This window comes from Seriola aureovittata, chromosome 2, assembly GCF_021018895.1.
Source record: "Seriola aureovittata isolate HTS-2021-v1 ecotype China chromosome 2, ASM2101889v1, whole genome shotgun sequence".
Lineage (NCBI taxonomy): Eukaryota > Metazoa > Chordata > Actinopteri > Carangiformes > Carangidae > Seriola > Seriola aureovittata.
The window spans coordinates 10,081,537-10,094,185 of record NC_079365.1 but is presented as its reverse complement, the minus strand read 5'-3'; positions in this window follow the sequence as shown (position 1 = coordinate 10,094,185).

Below are 12,649 nucleotides of genomic sequence, written 5' to 3'. Positions count from 1 at the left end.
AGCTAGACATGAGAACTCTAACCCTGTGATGAGAAGCCATTTCTGTTAAATAGAAACACCTAAGTGTGGAGTTATTTTTTAAAATCAATACCACCCATATGTATGTAATAATGATTATACGCCCTTGTACTCAGAATCACATCTCCTAATTGAGATGCCACTTAGAACAGTACATATCTGTCTCTGAGTTGATGAGTTTCTGACTTCTACACAAACAGGCAAGTTAAACAACTTAGTTTGCGACCAACAGTTTCTACTGTATCGACTGATTCTATTCAGATACATGAGTTGCAGTGAACTATTGGGGCTGTGAGGGTTTCATTTGTATGTAGTGGATAGTGAGACAAGAAATAACTTCACTGACATCATGTTCTATCAAAGAGTAAAATGTGAATCGTGAATCACATGAAATTGAATTACAGACTGTAGAAAAGGATGGAAATGCAAAGGAAAAAAAAAACTTGCAAGCTTATATTTGAAAGAAGAGAAAATAGCCTTCATGATGACTTTCACATGGGCTCTGGTCCCACCGTGGAAAATTGCTTCTTTTGTTGTTTGTGCGTCTGCACGGCACCCTTTCAAATCAAAACCAAAGCTCCCTAAACATGAACACACCGGGAGGTTGGAAATGTCAAACGATCCTCTTTTCTTACCTCCCTTGGTATTCCATCGCTGTCTCGCAACTCCATTTTTCCTTGCCTCTTTTGTGCCTGTCCTCTCTCCTTTTCAGTGGAGATGGAGAGGGTGAGGGAGTGGTGCCAGCAATGTCACGGCTAGAGAAAGCTTATCCTGGGTAGAGGGGTCTGTGTATAGAGTCAATCAGAGCTGTACAAACCCTTGATTGCCATTGACATTTACCGGGGGCCCATTTCCAATTAATCTTCAAGGGCCTCCACCTCTTGAAGCCTGATTACGATTTTCCCCCCGACAAACTGGCTAATTTGTAATTGGCCATGTGTCTGGCAGAGGAGGCTCTCCTTTATCACTGCTAGATTGAGACATGGGGAAAAAGGAGATAGATGGGGAAAGGACCCCTAGCCACTTTGTCTGCATCCTTAAATTATTATCATGCACACAATTTATAAACTATTTTAAATCATGTAATGTAATTGCAGCATATCGTCTAAATACAAGATACAAGTATTTTATCAGGAGTTTGTCTTTTGTAACATATTTAACAGCTCTATGTTTTTCTGTGAGATTATAGCATCTTTCTAATTGTTTTGATGTATGCGTTTTGTTTGTAGAAAACCTGGATAATCACAGTGAAAATTGATGAAGTCTATGTGTTGCTTTCAGGCCATTTATCTCAGCGTCCCCAGGCAGGGTTGTAATTGAGCTGGAGCCCACCGAAGCCGAGCTCCCCCGCCTGACATCCAAATGGCACCCTGTCCGAGCGCAGCGTTGTCAACTCTCACACTTTTGGCTTGAACATCGGCTTTCAGGCGCTGCTGTCTCACGTTGACCAAACAAATGTAGAATTTTGGCTCCTTCTTCTTTGACTTCATTAAATATCTGTGGCCATTACACACAGCTAAATGCGTTTCTGCACAGCAAACAGGTAATCTGTTGCACACAGATTCCACGCTTACACAGGGAAATTAGGTTGAAAGCGGCTGTTCTCAGGATGAGTCCACCGCCATCAAAGCCGTTGCTACATTTTTATTTTCAGCAAAAGTCTTAATATCATTTCCACTGGAAAATCACCAGACTTTTTCCTGGCATATCAATTGGATTATGAAAAAGAGTTTTAAGTTCAGCTACATCTTTGCCGTAGTGGCATTACAGCTAGCACAAAACTAATCTAATCACTGATGTATAAAACAGGTCAAATAAGGCAAAAGATTATAGGCCTAATAATGAAAACATTATTTATTGTACTCAGCCTATAAATTACTTTAGATACTATAGTTGCCTTGGGGCAGCGATATCTATTTTCGATGTAGACAGGAATTTAAATGTTTTTATGAACATAAAAGGCAAAAACAAACAACTGACCACTGGCAGTGTATCTGGGTGAACAGTAGTCCTGTACATTTGTATCATCATCTTTTGGGACTTCACAGAGGTGGACTGCTTTCCTCTCAAATTTAAAGGGTCATTCACTCAAATTACCAATAGTAAATAAAAATTTCTCTTCTCACTACTGTTATCTGCTCATTTAGATATTTGCCTCTGAAATTTCACCAATACAATGGAGTTGAATGGAGTGCGGTTTATGGAGCAGCATTAACAGCAACATCTCTTTCTACAAACTCACAGACAATCCACATCCACACGACACAATATCTACAGTTTTCAATCGCACTACTGTCTATGAAGCTTATATGAGCCTATGAAAACTGTCCACCCCACCCATACCCAACACCCCAACCTCATTGGACACAAAGCCAGGCATTCCCGCATGCATTGCTGCCTGCCATGGTTTTTTACAGACTGACAAATAGTGGGGGGGAGGGGGCGCCAAAGCTGGATATCTCGTACGCATCCTAGCTGTAAGGTACGAGAACAAAAGAAAAGCTGTCAAATTGGCAAATGTGTTTTTTTCACCTCTTTGTGGTTTATTAGTGTTTTATCTAAATTCTTCTTATGTGTTGTCAAAGACATGAGGATGTTTATTTTATTTGCTTGTGTCTTGCCAGTTTGTCTTTTGCAGCCACATTGCTTAAGACTAAAGTTTGGACAGTGGTTTACCTATTTTATTTCTTCACCTCACCATAGGCCCCACGGTTCAACAGTTATGGGTGTAAAAAAAATTTACTCGTATTTCAAATTAAGGTGCTTAATACAATACATTTCCACATGGTGGCACTATCTGCACCAACAGCATGTCAGGTTTTTCTTAGGCTGTGACATAAACTTAAAATAAATCTTGAATGTTACTTTTTAGACCTCCTGAAAACAAGAAACAGTACAAATGTGACCAAAAACTTCTTTGGCAGAGGAAGAACGAAGGCGTTCTTTAGGTTTGGATGTCGGATTTAATTGTCACATTCATGCTGTACAAGTTGTTGCTCAAACTTTCTTCGTTAAGTTGCCTGACACTGTTGTGTACAGTTTTCGGAAGGTGTGTCCTGTCAGTGTTGTGTTGCAGCGCCGCTTGCACCGAGCTGCTGCTGAGGCGGCATGCTGCATTTTGTTTGGACCCTCACATATAGTGAGTAGATCAGAACCTGCTGTGAACACAGACGCATACATACACATGCACCGCCCGCATGCTGGGAGATACTCATTCAGACCGCAAAGACACATGATTGCTCACAGTAGCTCACGCGCAGAACAAGAGAAGGAGAGAAAGAGCAGAACGTATATGAATGTACGTGTATATTTTGTTTCACGGGGCTCCTTTCAGTTTCAAAAAGATCAGCCTCTTACTTCATGGATATTATTTTGTAAACATTCCCACCCACGGAGCGCCATCATTATCAAAGATACAGTGTGTTCACAGCCTGCACCTCTTTGTGTGTAGTCGCTTGCTTTCTCTCTCTCCCTTCCTCTTTCCTCTTTTTCTCTCACTGCTTGTCAGGCTCACACATGCGCGCTCACAAAAACAGCTATTTTGAATGAAGTGAAAAAGGAACATTATGTCCCTCACTCACCTGTAGACAATATCACTGAGAAACACGTACACGCCCGTGAACTCACACGTAAACACCCTTTTCTCAGGGCTCTTTCTTTTTTTTTTTTTTTTTTTTTTTTTCTTTGTTTGTGCTGTCTTCCTTCTCTCTGTCTCACCACCGCCGCTGGATCACAGAGGGAGGGATGAGGGTGGTGGAAGTGGGATTCCCAAACTGCCCATTCGCCCAGCCCAGCCCCTGCACCAGCTTGATAACGGCGTCCATGCTTCCCCCTCTGCCCCCCGCCTGCCACCTCCCCATACTCCTCCCTCTGCCCCAGGCTGCTGTGCTCTGCAGACCGGTGCCCATGGCAAAGCCACCCAGGAATCTTATCTCCTGCCCAGGCTCATTCCTGGTCCTGCCTGTCTGCCTGCTGCTATGCGTGCCCCCTGAATGTGTGTGTGTGCTCTCCACCTGCCCATTTTCCAACACTGTCTTTCTCTCTCTCTCTCTCTCTCTCTCTCTCTGTCTTTCTGCCTGTTTGTCTGCTAGTCTCTCCATCTGGAACTTCACAGTCTTCCCAGCACTCCTGACCGTCTGCCTCATCACGTGCCACCGGGGTCCTGACCTGGTCATGCACAGTAGTCTCAGTGTGTCTTAATGTGTGCCTGTCAGACAGCCAGTTTTCCAACATGCCTGCCTGGATCCCATGACTGTCTGTCTGTCTGCCTGTCTTTATGCTTGTCTACCCACATGTGTGTATTCTTCTATCACTGTATATCTGCCCCTGTGTCTTTCCGCATGTTTTCCTACCTGTCATCTTACTGTACATGCTTGGCTGTCTCTTTATCTGCCAGTCTGTTTTCCTGTCCACATCTACCAGCTTGTGTATCAATTGTTCTACCAGTCACATCACTGTCCATCTGTCTGTCTGTTTTCTTCACTCTCTGTCGAAGTGTCTGTTTTCCTTTCCCTGCCTGTCAGCGTATGCTCCTGTCTTTGTTTCAATATGCCCATTTATTTTTTGATGAAAGTTTTCAGTATGCCTGTCTTAGTATTATATTAACAAGATACTGCCCCAGAGGACTTAAGTTAGGCAGGTATAGTCTACACAGAACACCTAGGAGTATACTTAATGCACAGGTTTAAATTTGCTATAAACAATGTTTTTTTTATATTAACAATTGATGAAATGATTACTGTAATTTGAAAGGAATCACTGGTAGTGACAAACCAACAAAGAATAATCCCCAGACTCTGCTCTTCCCCTCAGCTCTACGGAGCATATTATGATCCTCTAACTCACTGTTTTGGTTTTACATCCCTCAGCTTTACTGTTTTGATTCACTCTCACCAGTCTCATTAGCATAGTGTTCAGCCACAGCTGCTTTCAGCCAAAAAAGGCCTGATAAACCAGCTGTGCGTGACCTGCCCCGTCCCAAGCGACAGACAAAATTAATGACTAGCTGGTGAACATAGAGGAGCAACGCCGGATGTATTTCTTTGGAGTCGGTGGAGAACAAAACAAAGCAAAAAGCACAGGGAATATTGAATTTACATTTCTCAGGTGCACACAAACAGAGTCCAACTAAATGCTAATGTTGCTTTGTGTCTGCTGGATATGTAAATAAGGTACTGTTGCTAACGTGTTCGCCAACTTTATAATATGATAATCACATATTGTGTTTACAGCTTGTTGTGCTGCCTGCAAGTGGTCAAAAACATTTTTCATTCAGGATTAAAGATTGTGCTATTTGATCATCTTCTTTATTCCATTTCAAGACTTTATGATTACTTCACTATGTCAGTGGCACTCAGCCGAAAGCCTATTTGTTTCTACTAAAGATATGAATCAACAGATCAAAAATACATTGTTTGATTTTTTTTTTTTAAAAAGGCAAAGTCATGTCCTAAAGCAACTAGATACTGCACTGGACGCCTATTCATTGGGTACTATTTTTTGCTGCGGATTAATACATACAGTGTTTGGTGCTCTTTAGTGAGTATGTATGACACCAGAACAGTGTATGTGGGATTGACACATTTCCATGGCAATGTATGAAGATGTCACTCAGTGCGACAGTGTTACGCTTTTTTAATTTGTACAACAATAGAAGCTATGGCACAAGATATATACACTTTGCTCAGGTGATACTTGTTAGTAGGATCACTGCATTGTTGGTTTTGGTCTTTTCACTGCATATGTTGACAAGAAAAATATAGAACAGCACAAGCCTATAAAGTGCTGAAACTGTTTCCTGAGACAAATCAGATCTGGTGTGTTTCTGCCTGCACCTATGTGTGTGACAAAGTGAACCCACGCTGACGTGGTTTGATTTCTTTGTGTCACTTTCACGCTGCACGACATGTATACATCACTCATTATTCAATTACATCAGACAACAGAACGAAAGGCGTTCATTACCTTGAAACTCCTGGATATGACAAGAAAAACAGAGGGAGAGAGAGAGAGAGAGAGAGAGATAGATGCCCCAGAGCACTCATCGTAGCAACAATTGACATGAGTAATAATCAACGTCTCCACCGACACGCCATTCAAATCTCCTCCCATCGACATCTTTGATATTGCTCGAGGCATTGTTCATTTGTTGTTCCACACGTCCGTCATGGTACAACTAGCCCCCCCACCCCCCACCCACCCCACGCCCCACATCCACCCACCTCTAAACACACACACAGACACGCACACGCATACACTTCTCATTCTTCCCTGTCTGTGGCTGAAATGACTATTGACGTTTGGGTTTGGATTTGAAATGTGTTGGAACAGAGGAAGGTGGCGGGGGTGGTGGTGGGGGATTAGTTTGGACATAAAACAGCCCTACCCTAGGAGGGCAGTGAGGGGGCCATTTCACAGGCTGTAGTCTCGGATATTATGTTCATTCGCTTCCTTTGTAATTTTATTAATGGGGAGAACATTAATCCTTCCTTGGCCTGAGACCAGACAGTCGGCTGTGGAGCAATTTTTTGGTGGTGGGCTTCAAGGATTTGTTGTTCATACGAAGAGAGGAGTAGTTTTTAGTTTCCTTTCGTCTCTCTATAGTGTCTTTCCCCTGCCTCGCTGATGTGATGAGCCCCTCACATCAGCTTCTTTGTCCTGTCTGTATTGCTGCTGGAGGATAGTGCGGCTGTGGCTGTGTTCCCTAAAAACAGGAAATGGGAGGGAAGGAGGGGGATTAACGACACTGCTGTGTGTGTGTGTTACCTCGTGCTCGTCTCTTTGTCTTTACCTGTCTCTTTCGGTATCTTTGCCTCTCCATGATGGAGGTCAATCATATTATTTCTCAATCAAAATAGTGAGCCGTAATACCAGCGCTTTCTTAGTTTCGCTTCATTTAACAAGGATAATAGAGATTGATGTAAATATTCCATATGACATATCATCATTCAGCTAATGATGTTTTGTTGATTACCACATTAGCTCGCCTAATTCTACCTTCACATGAAGAATTACAACAAACATGATGTTAATGTTCAATGTCTAATGAAAATCTGTAGCTTCTTTAGGTCGGCCCTGCTCACTGAACCATTGTTGCTGCAATGAAAATGAGGCAGCTCATTCTAAAGTCAAAGGAAATTTAACATCCATAAATCATTGCCGTGTTAATTTTGATCACCATAAATCACGATAAACAAGCAAGTCCATCACAGAGGAAATGGGCAGGCTCTGTGGTTAAAGCTGTCAGAGTTTCTGATGTGCTGGAACAAGTGAAAGTTTGATGGGAGAAAACTTTCAGCATGTTTAACAATGCCAGGAAACAGTGACAGGATGGGATAAGGCTTATGGGGAATGTGGTCTTTGTTTTCGAAACTCAATTATCATATCGACAATGTCCTCATTTGTTATGGTAATTATACAGTGCTAAGGTATCGCAGCTGGGTGGCACAGAGGCTCAGTGGTTAACATTATCGCCACACACCAAGAAGGTCCTGCGCTGTTCATGTGTCAGTGGCGCAAAGTAGCTAAGCACATTTACTCAAGTACTATGCTTTAATAGAATACTGAGGTTCTTTCATTGAGTATTTCTATTTTATATTGTCTTTCAGAAGGGATTATTGCATTTTAATTACACTACTATAATGTCACATTAATTTAGATTAAGATTTTAAAAATTAAGATGAGTTGATACAATGCATTTTATAGATTCAACTATCTAACCGTATCTAAAGTAATTAAAATAAGCTTGAAATAAGCATGATCAGTTACAACAGTAAAATGCTGCTTAAGCACCGATGCATCTGTGTTAACAATACTTTAAGGACATTCTGCTGATAATACGTAGGGGACAGTTTTACATTGTGGTTTCGCTGCTGTTACTACTCAGAGAGTTTCCTGTGGGTGCTCTCATTTTCTCCCACATTGCAGAGACATGCAGGTTAAGTGGATTGTAAACTAAAACCTAAAACTAAATTGCCCGTATATACTGTAGATGTGACTATGTTTGTCTTTCTATGTATTTTAGCTCTGTAACAGAACTGTATCCCGTGTAGGTGGTTCGCTGCCACTTTTCCAGTGGATGATGGGATACATTTTAGCCCACCAGGACATCTAACAGGGTATAGAAAAAAAGATGTACGGGAAATACAGTTGGTTTAGAAATGTTGCAAATGTAATTCTTTTAGTTTAAAGATTGAAAGTTTGCTTGCAATCATTAATTTGGACGTTTTAATTTTTTAAATTGATGAATGAAAATGAAACAGGATACGACCACAGGTTGCACTAAAAGTTGACAAACTTGATTTTGTGCTTCATGTCCACAGAGTACACAGGTTTACACTACTTCCTATTTGAAGTCATGGAAGCATTCATCATCAGCATGTTAGATATTATTGTAAAGACTCACAAGCATCATTCTCACATCCATTTGGATCACGCTTCTTTTCTTGTTGGATATAAATGAATGGGAGTGGAAGCATCAATTCCACAACACGCCTCAGAGACATCTGGTTCCCTGCAGGCTTTGTGTCAGAGCCGCACTTCCAGGCAGGTGCATTCCCTTTGTGTTTGAGACAGGAGAGCAGAGTACTGCGGTGTAGAGGAGATCGATCCACCCTGGGAAGTGTTGTCTGTGCCTCTGCATGACATGAGGTTCTAACATAAAGGGAGAGGTCACCCAGCTAGAGTCAGGCCGATGCACCTGTGTCCATTAAGTGCGTGTGTGTGTGTCTGTGTGTGTGTGTGTGTGTGTACGGGCACACATCACATGCATACATAGACACAAATTCATACATATAACATCATCCACACTGTAGTGCACATGAAAACATCAGAAATTCTATAATTTCAAACTTGTTATATTAAATTTGTTTGTGAATCTGGGCTTACCAAATTTAGTTCAAAAATAGCTTCATGTTAGTTTTTTTTTTTTTATAACAATAACATTCTCCTTTCAGATTGCGGATGTGTATGTGCATTTTTGTCAGATGAAGTTTCCTCGGAAACATCTCCTGGCAGCATCACCCCAGTTAACTTTCCTACCTCCCAATGATTCAACACTTCAGTAATGAGGTCTAGGTGGATAATTAACAACAGCACCTCGTCACATTTTTCTCTCTTTTAGCAGTAGGGTATATAATGAGGGGAAAATAGCACATCTCACACAATATTTTGCTAAAATTATGTACTTACATACTTACGTATAATTACGCAAAGTGTTGAAATGTAAACAAGAAAGCACAAACGATGATTCTTTAGATGCACCTCCTGTATGTTGGTAGCTCCCATAGAGCTGATCGAACTTTGTCTGTTCATGCACACCACTTTAAAAGTCAATACAGTCAGTATATAAATGTTACAGTTTATAACACAGTGCTCTTTATACATTTTTTCTTGTCAGCTGCATGAGTGAGTTGGAAAGAAAGATAGCGTGAAGGCAACACTGAACCTAGCCCCTGTGATGTGTCTTTCCCTGTGGGCTTACTATATCCAGATTAAAGGAGAGTTCACAGATAGGCGACAGGCTCCAGCACCCATATCCAATCAGACGGTTCCCTCAGGGGAACCATGTGGTGCACACATATGTGGCCACAGCCTCACAGCATGACACCACGGTGTCCTCCAGGAGTCCTCCACGAGGATCAGGGGAAGCTGTGAGCGAGAGTGCAACATTTCCAGTGAACAGTGGGTGATGTATTTGAAGATTAGGCGATGAATTTATGAACAAAATGGCAAAATATGTCACGGTTTTTATTGTGTACCCCCGCTGCAGCGTGAGTACAAGTACGGAGACAAGGGGAGGAGGGAGCGAAGCGTACTCATGTGCTGTCGTCTGCTTTTTCGAAGGCTCACACACTTCAAGGCTCTCCTTCCCCTCTCCTCAAAAGCCTCTCTGAAAGTCTATTTGTAACACTGCTTACTTCTTTCCCGTTCCCTTTATCCGACAACACAATGTGGGTGCTGTATCCACCTCTCTGTGCTTTGTAATGAATATGTGCATGTGTGTGTGTCTTTGAGGAGATGCTTTATGTGGTCCACATGTGTGCAGCATCGCCAGCTGAAGAATGAGTCATATTTTCTCTATCAAAAGGAGACACAAACTGTATAATGTACATCCACCTCCTGACGAAGATATTTATGAACAGCCTTCTCTTTTTCTCTCTTTTCCTTTCTCAACTCCATTCTGAAATTTCTCCACTGCAGCCTCATATATAAATATATATATATATATATAATATATATATATATATATATATATACACACACACACCTTTCCACGGTTTTAGGACTGCATTACATTTTATGAAAAACCTCACACAATGACATCGGGCCCTAGAAAACCAAGTAACCCAGCACCACTCCCAGAGCCATCACACTTGATCCGTGTATGAATGAATCACACTATGCTACCATTTTCCTCTCATCTCCCTTCCTGCCCCCTACAGAACCGGAGCAAAGCCATAGCTCATATTTTCACTGACAAAAGAGGTGACAGTGAAAGGAAAGTGAAAAGGCTATAATAAATGCTACGGGAGAGGTACAAGGAAGAGAGTGCAGCGTTTGAAAACGGTAACCTTTTTCAGATGCTGATTTTGTATTCATTATTAATGACCTTTCCCTACCTGAGCAAAGCTGTTGCCAGGAAGCCCCCTTCATGTTTGTGTCTGCCAGAAGCTGGGGGCAGACGCTACGGCCTTGTTCAGACTTGTTGGCTGATGGATTTCGATGCTGTGTATGGCTCTTTCGCACAAATACTGTTTAATTTGTCCCCACGAGTCCACATGCTGAGCAAGGAATAGTATGAACATAGTGGGCAAGATGTTAAAGTTCAGAGAGGCATGCTAAACACAAATAGGGGCCAGACAGGGAAGATTGGTGCTTTAGTACTTCAGTGTCTGTCTGAACTTGGCAGGAGAGATGACAGGCAGAGCAGGATACAGGCAGAAGGCAAGACAGGCAGTCTTCCCTCCATTCCCCTCACTCTCCTTGCATTTATCGCTTTCCATCTCATCAAAAAGCATTCTCATGCTAATTGAACTTAAAGAGCAACCATGCGTACAGCGCAGTGTGAGTGTGCGCCTGTGGATGTGCATGCCCGTGTGTGTGTGTGTGTGTTTGTGAGCTTGAACAATCACCACAAATGTGCTCGTCCAGGCTCGATATTCTATTCACAGTGCCTACACACTGACAATCATTCCTACACTGTGAAAGACATACTCCTAAGCACATTCAAACTTCGCTGCCAGGCAGTACAGTAAAACTGATCTATCTATCTATCGCTCCACCTGTCTGTTTATCTAGCAATCCCTTCCATCATTCTGTCATCCTTTTGTCTGTCTGCCTCCATTCATCTGTCATTATCAGACAAAAAATGTAACACATACTTCCTCTCCCTAGCCGATAAGACTCTACACATCACTCAGGAGCAAACCACGGAGGCCCCGGAAAGACACACACACGCACCAAACTCTGCAAGAACTCACCTCAATTACACCATTATTTCTTTTGTTGTCATTTTTCTGTCTAAGACTTGAAACATATCTCTATGCGGCCTCTTTTGTCTCGCCAAATGCCAAATTATTATATTGCAATCACAGGCTCTTCTCTGTGCCAGGGATTTAACTGCACCGTCAATATTCGCTATCACTCCCCCTTAGCAGCTATAATTAGACTGCTCACTGGGATGGTATTGTGAAGAACTTCAGCCAAACCAAAGTCTCACAGCCTTCTGTTAGGAGAGGGCTTTGAGGAAAACAATTAAAAGATCTTGTTTTGCTGTCATCAAGTATAGCATGGGGCTGAAGACTTGCCAGACCCTGTGGTTCATTGATATTCAGTGGTTCATTTTCAGGTGGGTTTCATTACAAAATGCATGCTTAAGGAGCTCCGTGAAGTGAGATAGCTCTGAAGAGCTTCAGAAAGCATAGCAGTTTACTAATGGAACATATTCATCCATATGGGGATCTATAATAAAGACAATGGAGGCATTTTACTTTGATATCACAATCCTGAAGAGTTCAGCCCTGTCTGATTTGGTGACAGCGGTGGTATACCATTACAGGTCCCAGAATTCTGGGGGCAGCAAACTTCTAACTCACGTGTTTACTAAGTGGAGTTTGACACATCACCAAATTAAAATGTGTTGCATCACATGAACTAGTCCCTACACACATTAGTTGTTCCTAAATATTTACAGTCAGTAACTGCCAGGTTGTAACTGTGCAGCTAATGTGAACCAACTGACGAGACTAACATTAGCTTGATAATATGACCCTTTTAGAGTGAAGGGTGAGAGATGATTTGCCAGAATATGGTTGACACACAGTATCTGACTGGAAACTTGATAAATACTGTTTAATACATATGTAAATGTTGAAGATTTTAAATTACATTTCGCAAAAAATAACACAACCTACCCGGATTTACAAAAAATTATGCCAATAGCAATTGACTAAATGAGTATATAACATCACTTAGTTGAGCAAATTCGTACCCAATCTAAACTGCATGAATACTTGGCTACTTACTCTGAAACTTCTCGATATTCTCTTCTTCTCTTCTCTATGTATGATGACATACATAAAACAAAATACACACATGTGTTTACAAAACATATGTATTTTGTTGAAATGTA